Below are 16050 nucleotides of genomic sequence, written 5' to 3' on the forward strand. Positions count from 1 at the left end.
ACTTCTCTCCTTGTTCTTACTGGCCCATTCATCTGATGACGTTTAGCAAGTTACTATCAGGGAAATCATTGAAAAAAAATTCTGGAGGTCAGGATTTATTTAAACTTGGCAGGACCAATATATCTTAGAGATGGTCAGGATGGCTTTGTGTTTGGGAAATCCTGTGTCATTAATATGAATGAATATTTCAAAGAAGTAACTCATTACATTGGTCAGGGTAGTTTGGTAGATGGAAATTAGAACTACCTTCGACAAGAGGCGGCACATTTTTGCTGGTCCAAACGGTCAGAGCTCATTAGAGCCACGGCAAGTTGTGTCTACAATTCTCTCGATAACATGATGCAGGGGGTGGAGGTGAAGATATTGTTTTCTGATTGGTAATCGGTGAGCCGTGAGGTACCACAAGCACCGATGCTGGGACCTTGGTGTCTGTAATTTACATTCCCGACTTGGATGTGAGTGTTAGAGTGTGATTAATCAAGTTGGCAGGTGAGAGTTGTATCGTGTAGCAGTTGTATCGGCAGGTGATAGGTCTCTCGTTCTGTAGATAGCGAGTGGATTCTCTCCGGCTGCAGCTGGATGTGGATAAGCTGAAAAGTTGGGTGGAATATTGGTGCATTGAATTTAGTCCGGACAGGTGTAAAATAATGCATTTTGAAAGGACAAACAGGGATGTAACACACACATAAATGGTCGGGCCCGAGGGAGTGTCGATGAGCAAGGGGAGGGGGGGTCCGTAGATTGTTTGAAATAGCAGCACAGGTAGACAGTGTGCTTAAGGAGGGATATGAGATGCTTGCATTCATCGGTTGTGGAAAAGAATACAGGAACAGGGATGTCGTGTTACAAACTTACTAAACACATGTTTGGCCACGGCGGGTGCATTGTTTGCAGTTCTCATTACCACACTTTGAGCAGGATGTGATAGTGCTGGTTAGGGAGCAGAAGGGTTCACTAGGATGTTGCTGGAATGCAGTATTACAGTTAGAATGAGAGACTGGGTCTGTTCTCCATGGGACGGAGCAGGCTGATGGATGAGCTGACAGTGTTTGGCAAAGTTATGAGGAGGAGCAATGTAGTAGATGGTGGGAATCGTCTTTCTCTTGGTCGGGGTGTGTACAACAAGAGGACCAATATTTAAAGTGAGTGGGAGGGGATTCATGGGAGCTGTGTAGGATTTTATTCATACAGAGGGTGGTTGGCATCTGGAACTCGTGCTGAGGGAGACGTGCAGGCTGATTCCACCAGAACATTTAAGGAGCATTGAGACAAGCGTGGACAAATAGGGCGTGGATTCATGAGTACAAAGGTCAGCATGGACACGGTTGGCCGTAGTGCCTGTTGATTTTCTGTAGGATTGTATGAACTGTGAAGTGAACAGAGGATGGGAAGAGAGTGCAGAAAGGTGACGGGAGCAGTTTGACCTTTAGCCCCGGACACTGGTCAGGATACAGATAAAGACTCTCACCTGAAAACTATTTACAACGCAGATGAGGAACAAATGACCAGCTGAATAATCTCTTTACCCCACAAGGGGAGAAGGATTTAGACGTCCCAGAGATAAATGAATCAGAATCATGAATGAAAATCAAATCTGACGAAGGGTGTTTGACCTGAAACATTCGCACTGTTACACTTCCCACAGATGCTGCCTGACCTGCTAAGTATTTGCAGTACTTTATGTGTTTATTATATATGTATCAAAGCCCCGCTGCCTGCCGCTGAGGGACGTGCAGCCGCACTTTCTGCAGAAACACCACAACAAACTGGAACTCGGTTGGAAAGCCTATGGCGTCTCACCTCATGGACGTCAATAAATCGCTTACATCCCGAGACCGTTTTTTAACACTATCCACGTAATTCACCAGAACGCTCAGTAAAACACTGCTGTTCCCAACTCCAGACCACACCAGCAGCAAGCCAGACCTCTGATGATTTACCAGAATAAAGGGCATACACATCAAGAATAATAACAGACTTTTAACCTTGGATGTTCAAAATTTTTCGAGAGCTGATTCAGCAGCAGTAAGGTTCCACAGAGGATTGAACTCGGATCGCTGGATTCAAAGCCCAGAGTGCTCACCATTACACCATGGAACCAGCACACCTTCAGTTAATATCATCCCACCTCCCCACCATCATATCCTCTCATTTTCAGCTAGAGGGGATTGTCACCTAGTGTAAACATGTTTCAAACCAACAAAGAACGAACTCAGCCAAGAAGCGAGCTATCTCAGGTCCCATGGAGTTGGACTGAGACCTTGGATGAAACGAATGGCAGGGCAAGCTCAGATGACTGCTTTGCTTCATCAAAAGTTCAGATTCACAGCCTCCGCATGCGTCCGCATAAGCAGCACAACACTTGACTGCAAGTAGGTTACACCGAGATTTGAACTCGAATCGCTGGATTCAGAGTCCAGAGTTCTCACCATTACACCATGGAACCACAGCAAATGCTGACTGATTTTCCTGGCCCAACCTGTGCACTTGTGTTGAAGCAGCAAGTAACTTCTCTCCTTGTTCTTACTGGCCCATTCAACTGAAAAGGTTTAGCAAGTTACTATAAGGGAAATTATTGAAAGAAATTCTGAAGGACGGGATTCATTTAAACTTGGCAGGTCACATACATATTACGGATGGTCAGGATGGCTTTGTGTTTGGGAAATCCTGTGTCATTCATGTAAATGAATATTTCAATGAAGTAACTAAATGCATTAGTGAGGGTAGTTTAGTAGATGGACATTGGAAAGGCCTTCGACAAAATGCTGCATATTTTTGCTGGTCCAAACGGTTAGAGCTCATAAGATCCAAGGCAAGTTGTGTCCAAAATTCTCTCGATAACATGAGGCAGTGGGTGGAGGTGAAGACATTGTTTTCTGATTGGCAGTCGGTGACCGGTGGTGTACCACAAGGTCCGGTGCTGGTACTTTGCTGTTTGTGATATACATTTATGACTCGGATGTGAGTGTTGGAGTGTGATTACTAAGCTTTCAGGTGAGAGAAAATCTCTAGTTTTGTAGATAACGACTGGATTCTCTCCCGCTACAGCTGGATTTTGATGTGCTGATTGGCCGTGTGGGGTATTGGTGAATGGAATTTAATCCTGACAGGTGCAAAGGGATGTATTTTGAAAGGACAAACATAGATGGGATAGTATACAGTAAATGGTCGGGTCCTAGCGTGTGTTGATGAACAGGTGGACTTTGAGGTACAGACCCATCGATCCCTGCAAGAGGCAGCACAGGTAGACAGTGTGGTGAAGAAGGGATATGGGATGATTGCATTCATCGGCCGTGTAGAAGAATATAGGAACATTAATGTTATGTTACAACTTTACCAAATACAGTTTCGGCCACAGCTGGAGTACTGTATGCAGTTCTGGTCACCACACTTTGGGCACGATGTGGTAGTGCTGAGGAGGAAGAAGGGAAGGTTCACTAGGATGTTGCTGGAATGAAGTGTTTCAGTTCGAATGAGAGACCGGACTGTTCTCCCTTGAGCGGAGGAGGCTGAGGTGTGACCTGAGAGAGGTGCACAAAATTAAGAGGAGGACCAATATGGTCGATGGTGAGAATTTTCTTTCCCTTGGTCGAGGTGTCCAAAACAAGAAGATATATTTTTAAGCAAGAGAGAGGGGATTCAGGGGAGCTGCGTCGGATTTTCTTCATACGGAGAGTGGTTGGAATCTGGAATTCGCGTTGAGGGAGAGGTGCAGGCTGGTTCTGCCACAACATTTAAGGGTCATTGAGACAAGCAATTGAATCACCAAGGCCTGGAAATCTACAGACGAAATGTGGCTAAATGGGGTGTGGATTGATGAGTACAGAGGGCAGCATAGACACGGTGGGCCGAACGGCCTGTGCTGGTCCGTAGAATTGTATGAACTGTGAACTTACAGAGGAAGCGGAAGAGAGTGCAGAAGGGTGACGGGAGCAGCTTAACCTCTCGCCCTGGACAGTGGTCAGGATACAGATAAAGACTCTCACCTGTAAAACTATTTATAATGGAGTTGACGAGAAATGGACCAGCTGAAGTAACTCTTTACCCCTCAAGGGGCCAATGATTTGGACGTCCCAGAGATAAATGAATCAAAATCATGAATGAAAATCAAATCCGACGAATGGTGTTTGACCTGAAACGTTCGCTCTGTTTCGCTTCTCACAGATGCTGTCTGACCTGCTGAGCATTTGCAGTATTTTCTGTGTTTATTATGTATGTATCAAAGACCCGTTGACTGCCGCTGAGGGACGCGTAGCTGCTCTTTCTGTCTAAACACCTCAACAGTGTGGAACTCGGTGGGTAAGCCTGGAGGTGTCTCCCCGCCTGGACGTGAAGAAATCGCTTCAATCCCGAGACCGAACTCTATTATTTAACCGTCCAAGTAGTTCACCAGAGCGCTCAGTAAAACACTGCTGTTCACAACTCCGGACTACACCAGCAGCAAGCAAGATCTTTGCTGATTTACCAGCATAAAGGGCATAAACATTAAGAATAATCCCAGCCTTTCAACCTTAGATGTTCAGAAGTTTTCGACACTGACTCAGCAGCAGTAAGGTTCCACCGAGTTTTGAACTCTGATCGATGGATTCAAAGCCCAGAGTTCTCACCATTACACCATGGAACCTGCACACCCTCAGTCAACCTCTCACCATCAGAGCATCTCATTCCAGCTGGAGGAGATTGTCACCTGGTGTAAACTTGTTTCAAATCAAGAGTGAACGACCTCAGCCAAAAAGGGAACGATCTATGGACCCATGGAGTTGGACTAAGACCTTGGATTAATGAAATGGCAGGGAAAGCTCAGATGGCTGCTTTGATTCATCAAAACTTCGGATTCACAGCCTTTTCATGCATCCGCGTGGGCAGCACAACACTTGACTGCAAGTAGGTTCCACCGAGATTTGAACTCGGATTGCTGGATTCAGAGTCCAGAGTGCTATCCATTACACCATGGAACCACAGCAAATGCTGACTGATTTTCCTGGCCCAAACTGCACACTTGGGCTGAAGCGACAAGAAACTTCTCTCTATGTTCTTACAATATTACTGGCCCATTCATCTGAAGAGGTTTAGCACGTTACTATCAGGGAAGTTATTGAAAGAAATTCTGGAGTACGACTTATTTAAACTTGGCAGGTCAAATATATATTAGAGATGGTCAGTATGGCTTTTTGTTTGGGAAATCCTACGTCATTAATGTGATTGAATATTTCAAAGAAGTAACTAAGTGCATTCATCAGGGTAGTTTGTTAGATGGACATTGGGATATCCTTTGACAAGATGCTGCACATTTATACTGGTCCAAAAGTTTAGAGCTCATAAGATACGGGACAAGTTGTGTCCAGCATTCTCTCGGTAACATGAAGAAGGGGGTGGTGGTGAAGAGATTGTTCTCTGATTGGTAGTCGGTGACCTGTGGTGTACCACATCGTCCGGGGCTGGGATCGTTGTTGACTGTTATATAGATTCATGACTTGAATGTGAGTGTTGGAGTGTGATTCCTAAGTTTTCAGGTGACAGAAAAGTCTATCGATTTGTAGATAGCGAGTGGATTCTCTCCGGCTGAAGCTGGATGTGGATCAGCTGAAAAGTTGGTTGGAATATTGTTGCATGGAATCTAATCCTGATGCATTTTGAAAGGACAAACAAGGATGGGACATACACAGTAAATATTCGGGCCCGAGGGAGTGTCGATGAACAAGCGGGATGCATAGATTCCTGGAAGTGATAGCACAGGTAGACAGTGTGGTGAAGGAGGCATATGGGATGCTTGCATTCATCGGCTGTGGAAATAATATAGGAACAGGGATGTCGTGTTACAACTTTACAAAACACTGTTTCGGCCACAGCCGGAGTACTGTGTGCAGTTCTGGTCACTACACTGTGAGCAGTCTGGTCACCACACATGTGATAGTGCTAGAGAGAGAACAGAAGTGATTCACCCGGATGTTGCAGTAATGAAGATTTTCAGTTTGATTGCGAGACTGGGTCTGTTCTCCCTGGAGCTGTGGAGGCTGAGGGGTGGCCTGACAGAGGTGGGCAAAATTATGAGGAGGAGTAATATGGTAGATGTTGAGAATCTTCTTTCTTTTGGTCGGATTGTCCAAAACAATATGTGTTTGACCTGAAACCTTCGCTCTGTTTCACTTCCCACAGGTGCTTCCACACCTGCTGAGTATTTGCTTTATTTTCTGTGTTTATTATGAATGTATCAAAGACCCGCTGTCTGCCGCTGAGGGACGTGCAGTTGCACTTTCTGCAGAAACATCAAAACAGTCTGGAAGTCGGTGGGAAAGCCTGGAGGTGTCTCCCCTCATGGATGTGAATAAACTGCTTTCATCCAGAGTCCACACACCTGAGTGTTGACACTGTTGTGTAACACTGTCCAATTGGTTCATCAGAGTGGTCAGCAAAACACCGTTGTTCACAACTCCTGACCACACCAGCAGCAATCACGCCTTCTTCTGACTTAAAGCACAAACGGTATAAACATGAAGAATACGACAGGCCTTTCAATATTGGATGTTCAAAATTTGTTGACAGCTGACTCAGCAGCAATAAGGTTCCACCGAGATTTGAACTCGGATCGCTGGATTCAAAGCTCAGAGTGCTCACCATTACACCATGGAACTTGCGCACCCTCAGTCAATGTCACTCCACCACCCCACCATCAGAGCATCTCATTCCAGCTGGAGGGGATTGTCACCGTATGTAAACTTGTTTCAAAACAAGAATGAACGAACTCATCCAAGAAGGGAACAATCTCAGGACTCATGCAGTTGGACTTATACCTTGAATTAAACGAATGGCAGGGAAAGCTCAGATGGCTGCTTTGTTTCATCAAAAGTTCGGAGCAGAAACTCTGCATCCATCCGCAAGCGCAACACAACACTTGACAGAAAGTAGGTTCCACCGAGATTTGAACTCGGATCGCTGGATTCGGAGTCCAGAGTGCTCACCATTACACCATGGAAGCACAGCAGATGCTAACATGATTTTAGTGGCCAAACTTGTACACTTGGGCTGAAGCAGCAAATAACTTCTATCCTTGTTCTTACTGGCCCATTCATCTGAAGAGGTTTAGCAAGTTTCCATGAGGGAAATTATTGAAAGAAATTCTGGAGGACAGGATTTATTTAAACTTGGCAGTTCAAAGATATCTTCGAAATCGTCAGTATGGCTTTGTGTCTGGGAAATCCTGTGTCACTAATGTGAATGAATATTGTTAGAAGTAACAGTGCATTGGTGAGGGTAGTTTTGTAGATGGACATTAGAATGACCATCGAAAAGATGCTGCACATATTTGCCGGTCCAAATGTTTAGATCTCATAGGATACAGGGCAAGTTGTGTCAACCTTCTCTCGGTAACATGAGGCAGGGGGTGGTGGCGAAGATATTGTTTTCTGATTGGCAGTCGGTGACAAGTGTTGTACCACAAGGACCGGTGATGGGACCGTTGTTGTCCGTTATATACATTCATGACTTGGATGTGAGTGTTGCAGTGTTATTTCTAAGTTTGTAGTTGAGAGAAAAGTCTGTCGATTTGTAGATAGTGAGTGGATTCTCTCCGGCTGAAGCTGGATGTGGATCAGCTCAAAAGCTGGGTGGAATATTGCTGCATGGAATTTAATCCTGATGCATTTTGAAAGGACAAATAAGGATGGAACATACACAGTAAATATTATGACCCGAGGGAGTTTCAATGAACAAGGGGGATGCATAGATCCCTGAAAGTGACAGTACAGGTAGATTGTGTTGTGAAAGAGGCTTATGGGATGCCGGCTTTCACCGGCTGTGGAAAAGAATATAGGAATAGGGATATCGTGTTACAACTTTACCAAACAAAGGTTCGGACACGGCTGGAGTACTGTGTGCAGTTCTGGTCAGCACACTGTGTGCTGGATGTGATAGTGCGGGAGAGGGAGCATAGGAGCTTCATCAAGACGTTGCTGGAATGAAGCATTTCAGTTAGAATGAGAGACTGTGTCTGTTCTCCCTGGAGCGGTAGAGGCTGAGAATTGACCTTACAGAGGTGGGCAAAATTATAAGGAGGAGCAACATGGTAGATGGTGAGAATATTCTTTGACTTGGTTGGGGTGTCTAAAACAAGAGGTGTTTGACCTGAAACCTTCTCTCTGTTTCACTTCCCACAGGTGCTTCCTGTCCTGCTGAGTATTTGCAGTATTTTCTGTGTTTGCTATGAACGTGTCAAAGCCCCGCTGTCTGCCGCTGATGGACGTGTAGCTGCGCTTTCTGTAGAAGCACCAGAACAATCTGGAACTCGGTGGGAAAGCCTGGAGGTGTCTCCGCTCATGGATGTGAATAAAATGCTTTTATCCCGAGTCCAGACCGCTGAGTGTTGACTCTTGTTTAACACTGTCCACTTGTTTCATCAGAGTGCTCAGCAAAACACTGTTGTTCACAACTCCGAAGCGTACAGCAGCCAGTATCACTTCTGCTGATTTACCTGCACAAAGGGCATAAACATGTAGAATAAGCCAGACGTTATAATGCTGGATGTTCAACATTTGTTGACAGGTGACTCAGTAACAATGAGGTGCCACCCAGTTTTGAATTCGGATCGCTGGATTCAAAGCCCAGAGTGCTCAGCATTACACCATGGAACCTGCACAATCTCAGTCAATGTCACTCCACCTCCCCACCATCAGGCCCTCTCATTCCAGATGGAGGGAATTTTCATGAGGTGTAAACTTGTTTCAAACCAAGAATGAAAGACCTCAGCCAAAAAGGGAACGATCTCAGGACTCATGCAGTTGGACTGAGACCTTGGATGTAACGAATGGTAGGGACAGCTTAGATGGATACTTTGTTTCATCAAAAGTTCGGAGGCACAACCTCTGCATTTATCCGCAAGGACAGCACCACACTTGACAGCAAACAGGTTCCACCGAGATTTGAACTCGGATCGCTGGATTCAGAGTCCAGAGTGCTCACCATTACACCATGGAACCACAGCACATACTGACTGATTTTCCTGGCCCAACTTGTACACTTGGGTTAAAGCAGCAAGTAACTGCTCTCCTTGTTCTTACTTGTCCATTCATCTGAAGAGGTTTAGCAAGTTACTATCAGGTAAATTATTGAAAGAAATTCTAGAGGACAGGCTTTATTTCAACTTGGCTGGTCAAATATATCTTAGAGATGATAAGGCTGGCTTTGTGTTTGGGAAATCCTTTATCATTCATGTGAAAGAATATTTCAAAGTAGTAACTCATTGCACTGGTGAGGTTAGTTTGGTAGAAGGACATTAGAACTGACTTCGACAAGATGCTGCACATTTTTATTGGTCCAAACGGTTAGAACAAGTTGTGTCCAAAATTCTCTCGATACCATGAGGCAGTGGGTGGAGGTGAAGATATTGTTTTCTGATTGGCAATAGGTGAACAGTGGTGTACCACAAGGACCGGTGATGGGATCTTGGTGTCTGTGATTTACATTCATTACTTGAATGTGAATGTTAGAGTGTGATTACCAAGTTGGCAGGTGAGAGAAAAGTCTTTTGTTTTGTAGAGATCGAGTGGATTGTCTCCGACTGCAGCTGTATGCGAATCAGCTGAAAACATGGGTGGAATATTGGTCCATGGAATTTATTCCTGACAGGTGAAAAGTGATGCATTTTGAAAGGACAAAAAGCATGTGGATACACAGTAATTGGTGGGGACTATGGTATTGTCGATGGAAGAGGGTGGTCCAGAGATCCTTGGAATTGACAGAACGGTAGACAGTGTGCTGAAGGAGGTATATGGGATGCTTGCATTCATCGGCTGTGGAAAAGAATATAGGAACAGGGATGTTGCTTTACAACTTTAGCAAACACTGGTTCGTCAACAACTGGTGTAATGTGTGCAGGTCCGGTCACCACAGTGTGAACAGGATATGATAGTGCCGGAGGGTGAGCAGAAGAGGTTCACCATGATGTTGCTGGAATGAAGAATTTCAGTTAGAATGAGAGACTGTGTATGTTCTCCATGGAGCGGAGGAGGCTGAGCGATTATCTGACAGAGGAGGGTAAAACTATGAGGAGGAGCGATATGGAAGATGGAGAGAGTCGTCATTCCCTTGGTCGTGATGTGTAAAATAAGAGGACATATATTTAAAGTGAGAGTGAGGGGATTCACGGGAGCTAAGCAGGATTTTCTTCGCTTAGAGGGCGGTTGGCATCTGGAAAGCGCTGAGGCAGAGGTGCAGTCTGGTTTTGCCACAACATTTAAGGAGCATTGAGACAAGCAATTGAATCTTCAAGGCGTGGAAATCTACTGACGACATGTGGCTAAATGGGGGGTGGATAGATGAGTACAGAGGTCAGCATAAACACGGTGGGCCGAATAGCCTGTTTCTGGTCTGTAGTAATGTATGAACTGTGAAGTGAACAGAGGATAGGGAGGAAATGTGACGGAATCTGTTTGACCTTTAGCCCCTGACACTGGTCAGGATAGAGATAAAGACTCTCACCTGTAAAACTATTTACAACGCAGATGAGGAGCAACTGACCAGCTGAATAATCTCTTTACCCCACATGGGGGGGGGGGGGGGAAGGATTTGGACGTCCCAGAGATAAATGAATCAAAATCATGAATGACAATCAAATATGACGAAGGTTGTTTGACCTGAAACGTTCGCTCTGTTTCACTTCCCACATATGCTGACTGACCTTCTGAGTATTTGGAGTATTTTCTGTGTTTATTATACATGCATCAAAGCCCCGTTGTCTGCCTCTGAGGGACGTGCAGCTACAGTTTCTGCAGAAACACCACAACAGTCTGGAACCCGGTGGGAAGCCTGTGGAATCTCCCCACATGGACATGAATAAACCGGTTACATCCCGAGACCAGACTTTATTATTTAACACCGTCCAGGTAGTTCACCAGAGCGCTCAGTAAAACACTGCTGTTCACAACTCCGGACCACACCAACAGAAAGGAAGACTTCTGATGATTTACCAGCATAAAGGGCATAAATATCAAGAATAATCCTAGACTTTCAAGCTTGGATGTTCAAAATCATTCGACAGCGGACTCAGCGGTAGTGAGGTTCCACCGAGATTTGAACTCGGATCGCTGGATTCAAAGCCCAGAGTGCTCACCATTACACCATGGAACCACAGCAAATGCTGACTGATTTTATGGCCAAACCTGTAAACTTGGGCTGAAGCAGCAAGTAACTTCTCTCCCTCTTCTTACAAGTTTGCTGGCCCATTCATCTTAAAAAGTTCAGCATGTTACTAGGAGGGAAATTAGTGACAGAAATTCTGGAGGACAGGATTTATTTAAAGTTGGCAGGTCAAATATATATTAGATTTGCTCAGTATGGCTTTATTTATGGGAAATCCCGTGTCATTAATGTGAATGAATATTTCAAACAAGTAACAAACTGCATTCGTGAGGCGAGTTTGCTATATGGACATTGGGAAGTCGTTTGACAAGATGCTGCACATTTTTGCTGGTCCAAACGTTTAGAGCTCATAAGATACAGGGCAAGTTGTGTCCATCATTCTCTTGGTAACATGAGGCAGGTTGTGGTGGTGAAGATATTCCTTTATGATTGGTAGTCCGTTACCAGTGGTGCACCACAAGGACCGGTGCTGGGACCGTTAGTGTCTGTTATATACATTCATGACTTGGATGTGAGTGTTGCAGTGTTATTTCTAAGTTTGCAGTTGAGAGAAATATCTCTCGATATGTCGATAGCGAGTGGATACTCACCGGCTGAAGCTGGATGTGGATCAGCTGAAAAGATGGGTGGGATATTGCTGCATGGAATCTAATCCTAAGGCGTTTTGAAAGGACAAACAAACATGGGACATACACAGTAAATAGTCGGGCCCGAGGGAGTGTCGATGAACAAGTGGTGTCTATAGATCCTTGGATATGGCAGCACGGTAGACAGTGTGCTGAAGGAGCGATATGGGATGCTTGTATTCATCGGCTGGGGAAAAGAATATAGGAACAGGGATGTCGTGTTACAACTTTATCAAACACTGGTTCGGCCACGGATGGAGTACTGTGTGAATTTCTGGTCACCACACTGTGAGCAGGATGTGATAGAGCGGGAGAGGGAGCAGAGGAAGTTCACCAAGATGTTGGTGGAATGACGCATTTCAGTTAGAATGAGACACTGATTCTGTTCTCCCTGGAGCGGAGGAGGCTGAGGGATGATCTGACAGCGGTGGGCAAAATTATGAGGAGGAGCAATGTGGTAGATGGATATAATCTTCTTTCTCTTAGTCGGGGTGTCTAAAACTAGAGGTGTTTGAACTGAAACCTTCGGTCTGTTTCACTCCTCACAGGTGCTTCCTGGCCTGCTGAGTATTTGCAGTATTTTCTGTGTTTGTTATGAACGTGTCAAATCCCCGCTGTCTGCCGCTGATGGACGTTGCAGCTGCGCTTTCTGTAGAAGCACCAGAACAATCTGGAACTCGGTGGGAAAGCCTGGAGGTGTCTCCGCTCATGGATGTGAAGAAAATGCTTTCATCCCGAGTCCAGACCCCTGAGTGTTGACTCTGTTGATTAACACTCTCCACTTGTTTCACCAGGGTACTCAGCAAAACATTGTTGTTCACAACTCCGGACCACACCAGCAACAAGCACGACTTCTGCTGATTTACCGGCACAAAAGGCATAAGCTTGAAGAATAAGCCCACCCTTTCAATGTTGGATGTTCTAAATTTATTGACAGCTGTCTCAGCAGCAATAAGGTTCCAACGAGATTCGAACTCGGATCGCTGGATTCAAAGCCCAGAGTGCTCACCATTACACCATGGAATAACAAGAAATGCTGACTATATTTCCTGGCCCAACCTGTACACTTGTGCTGAATCTGCTCTGCATGTTATGATCAAGATTACTCTCCAATTCATGTGAAGAGCGTTACCCTGTTACCAGAAGTGGAATTTTCAACGAAATTCAGGAGAACAAGATTTATTTAAACGTGGCAGGTCAGAGATATATTGGGGACGGTCAGTGTGCTTTTTTCGTTGGTAAGTCCTGTTTACGTAATATGATGGACGTTTTAAAGAAATTTCAGGGAATTCGTAAGGGTAGTTTAGTAGAAAGCCTTTAGTAATGTCTTTGACAAGATGGCACATGTTTTTAATGGTCCAAAATGTTAGATGTCGGAAGATCCAAGGCAAGTCGGATCCAAACTCCCCTCTGTAACTTGAGACAGGGGGTGGCGATGAAGAGATTGTTTTCTGATTGGCAGTCAGTGACCTGTCGTGTAACACAGTGCTGGGACCATTGTTGTTTGTGATGTACATTGATGATTAGGATGTAAAGGCTGGAGTATGATTACTAAGTTTGCAGGTGATAGAAAAGTCTCCAGCTTTATGGACCGCGAACGGATTCTCTTCGGGTACAGCTGGATTTTGATCGGCTGATAAACCTGGTGGAGTATTGGTGAATGAAATTTAATCCCGACAGATGGAAAGTGATTCATTTTGAAAGAACAAACAAAGATGGGACATACACAATAAATAGTTTGGTCCCTGGTAGTGTTGATGCACAAGGGGGACTTTGAGATACAGATCCATCGATCCCTAGAGGTGGCTGCACAGGTAGATAGTGTGGTGAAGAACGGATATGGGATGCTTGCATTCATCGGCCGTGTAGAAGAATATAGGATCAGTAATGTCGAGTTACAAATTTACCAAACACTGGTAAATGGCTGGAGTACTGTGTGCAGTTCAGGTCACCACACTGTGGACAGGATGTGATAGCGCTGGAGAGGGAGCAGAGAAGGTTCACCACGATGTAGCAGGAATGAAGTATTTCAGTTCGAATGTGAAACCGGACTGTTCTCCCTGGAGCGGAGGTGGCTGAGGGGTGACCTGACAGAAGTGGGCAAAGTTAAGAGGAGGATCAATATGGTAGATAGTGAAAATTTTCTTTCCCTTGATCGGGGTATCTAAAACAAGAGGACATATATTTAAAGTGAGAGGGAGGGGATTCAGTGGAGCTGAGTAGGATTTTATTCATTCAGAGTGTGGTTGGAATCAGTAACTCGCGCTGAGGGAGAGGTGCAGTGTGCTTCTGCCACAGAATTTAAGGAGCATTGAGACAAGCAATTGAATCGACAAGGCCTGTAAATCTACAGACCAAATGTGGCAAAATGGGGTGTGGATTGATGAGTACAGAGGTCAGCATGGACAAGGTGGGCCGAATGGCCTGTTGCTGTTCTGTAGGGTTGTATGAATTGTGCAGTGTACAGAGAATGGGGAAGAGAGTGCCGAAAGGTGATGGGAGCAGTTTGACCTTTAGCAACGGACAGTGGTCAGGATACAGATAAAGACTCTCACCTGTAAACTATTCACAATGCAGCTGAGGAGCAACTGACCAGTTGAATAATCTCTTTACCCCTCAAAGTACGAAGGGCTTGGACGTCTCTGAGATAAATGAAACAAAATCATGAATGAAAATCAAACCTGACGAATGGTGTTTGACCTGAAACGTTCCCTGTGTTTCACATCCCACAGACGCTGACTGACATGCTGAGTATTTGCAGCATTTTCTGTGTTTATTATGTACGTATCAAAGCCCCATTGTATGCCGCTGAGAGACGTGTTTCTGCACTTTCTGTAAAAACACCTCAACAGTCTGAAACTCGGTGGGAAAGACTGGAGGTGTCTCCTCACCTGGACGTGAATAAACCGCTTACATCCCGAGACCGGACTCTGTTATTTAACACTGTCCTCGTCGTTCACCAGAGCGCTCCGTAAAACACTGTTTTTTACAACTCCGGACCACACCTGCAGCAAGTACGAATTCTGCTGATTTACCAGCATAAAGGGCATAAACATCAGGAATAATCCCAGCCTTTCAACCTTGGATGTTCAAAATTTTCCGAGAGCTGACTCCACAGCGTTGACGTTTTACCGAGATTTGAATTCGGATCGATGGATTCAAATACCAGGGTGCTCACCATTACACCATGGAACCTGCACAACTTCAGTCAATGTCAGATCACCTCCCCACCATCAGACCGTCTCATTGCAGCTGGAGGGTATTGTCACAAGGTGTAAACTTGCTTCAAACCAAGAAAGAACGAATTCAGCAAAGAAGGGAGCAATCTCAGGACCCATGGAGTTGGACTGAGACCTTGTATGAAACGAATGGTAGGGAAAGCTCAGATGGCTGCTTTGGTTTATCACATGTTCAGACTCACAGCGTCTGGATGCATCCGCCAGGACAGCACAGCACTTGACAGCAAATTGGTTCCACCGAGATTTGAACTCGGATCGCTGGATTCAGAGTCCAGAGTGCTCACCATTACACCATGGAACCACAGCAAATGTTGACTGATTTTCCTGGCCCAAGCTGTACACTTGAGCTGAAGCAGCAAGTAATATCTCTCCTTGTTCTTACTGGCCCATTCATCTGAAGAGGTTTAGCAAGTTACTCTCAGGGAAATTATTGAAAGAAATTCTGAACGATAAGATTCATTTAAACATGGCAGGACAGATTCATATTAGAGATGGTCAGTATGGCTTTGTGTTTGGGAAATCCTGTGTCATTAATGTGAATGAATATTTCAAAAAAGTAACTAAGTGAATTGGTGAGGGTAGTTTGGTAGATGGACATTAGAAAGGCCTTCGATAAAATGCTGCACATTTTTGCTGGTCCAAAAGGTTAGAGCTCATAAGATCCAAGGCAAGTTGTGTCCAAAATTCTCTCCATAACATGAGGCCGTGGGTGGAGGTGAAGAGATTGTTTTGTGATTGGCAGTCGGTGACCAGTGGTGTACCTCAAGGACCGGGGCTGGGACCATTGTTTTCTGTGATGTACATTTATGACTTGGATGTGAGTGTTGTAGTGTGATTACTAAGTTTGCAGGTGAGAGAAATATCTCTAGTTTTGTAGATAACGAATGGATTCTTTCCGGCCACAGCAGGATTTTGATCTGCTGATAAGCCGGGTGGAGTATCGGTGAATGGAATTTAATCCTGACAGGTGCAAAGTAATGCATTTTGAAAACACAGACAAGGATGGGACGTATACAGTAAATGGTCGTGTCCTAGCGAGTGTTGATGAACAT

The 16050-nt window shown here is 44.9% G+C and overlaps 6 non-coding genes across 6 annotated transcripts; all 6 read right to left on the reverse strand.

Moving 5' to 3' along the window:
* Window positions 1-2028: 2028 nt before the first annotated feature.
* trnaq-uug (transfer RNA glutamine (anticodon UUG)) lies at window positions 2029-2100 on the reverse strand. The gene has a single exon. It is a non-coding gene; the product is annotated as a tRNA-Gln (tRNA).
* Window positions 2101-4886: 2786 nt separating this feature from the next.
* Window positions 4887-4958, reverse strand: trnaq-cug (transfer RNA glutamine (anticodon CUG)). Its single transcript has one exon. It is a non-coding gene; the product is annotated as a tRNA-Gln (tRNA).
* A 1946-nt stretch (window positions 4959-6904) lies between these two features.
* Window positions 6905-6976, reverse strand: trnar-ccg (transfer RNA arginine (anticodon CCG)). The gene has a single exon. It is a non-coding gene; the product is annotated as a tRNA-Arg (tRNA).
* Window positions 6977-8900: 1924 nt separating this feature from the next.
* On the reverse strand, window positions 8901-8972 carry trnaq-cug (transfer RNA glutamine (anticodon CUG)). Its single transcript has one exon. It is a non-coding gene; the product is annotated as a tRNA-Gln (tRNA).
* Window positions 8973-11049: 2077 nt separating this feature from the next.
* Window positions 11050-11121, reverse strand: trnaq-uug (transfer RNA glutamine (anticodon UUG)). Its single transcript has one exon. It is a non-coding gene; the product is annotated as a tRNA-Gln (tRNA).
* A 4106-nt stretch (window positions 11122-15227) lies between these two features.
* Window positions 15228-15299, reverse strand: trnaq-cug (transfer RNA glutamine (anticodon CUG)). Its single transcript has one exon. It is a non-coding gene; the product is annotated as a tRNA-Gln (tRNA).
* Between the last annotated feature and the right edge of the window lie 751 nt (window positions 15300-16050).

Source organism: Pristis pectinata, chromosome 37, assembly GCF_009764475.1.
Source record: "Pristis pectinata isolate sPriPec2 chromosome 37, sPriPec2.1.pri, whole genome shotgun sequence".
NCBI lineage: Eukaryota > Metazoa > Chordata > Chondrichthyes > Rhinopristiformes > Pristidae > Pristis > Pristis pectinata.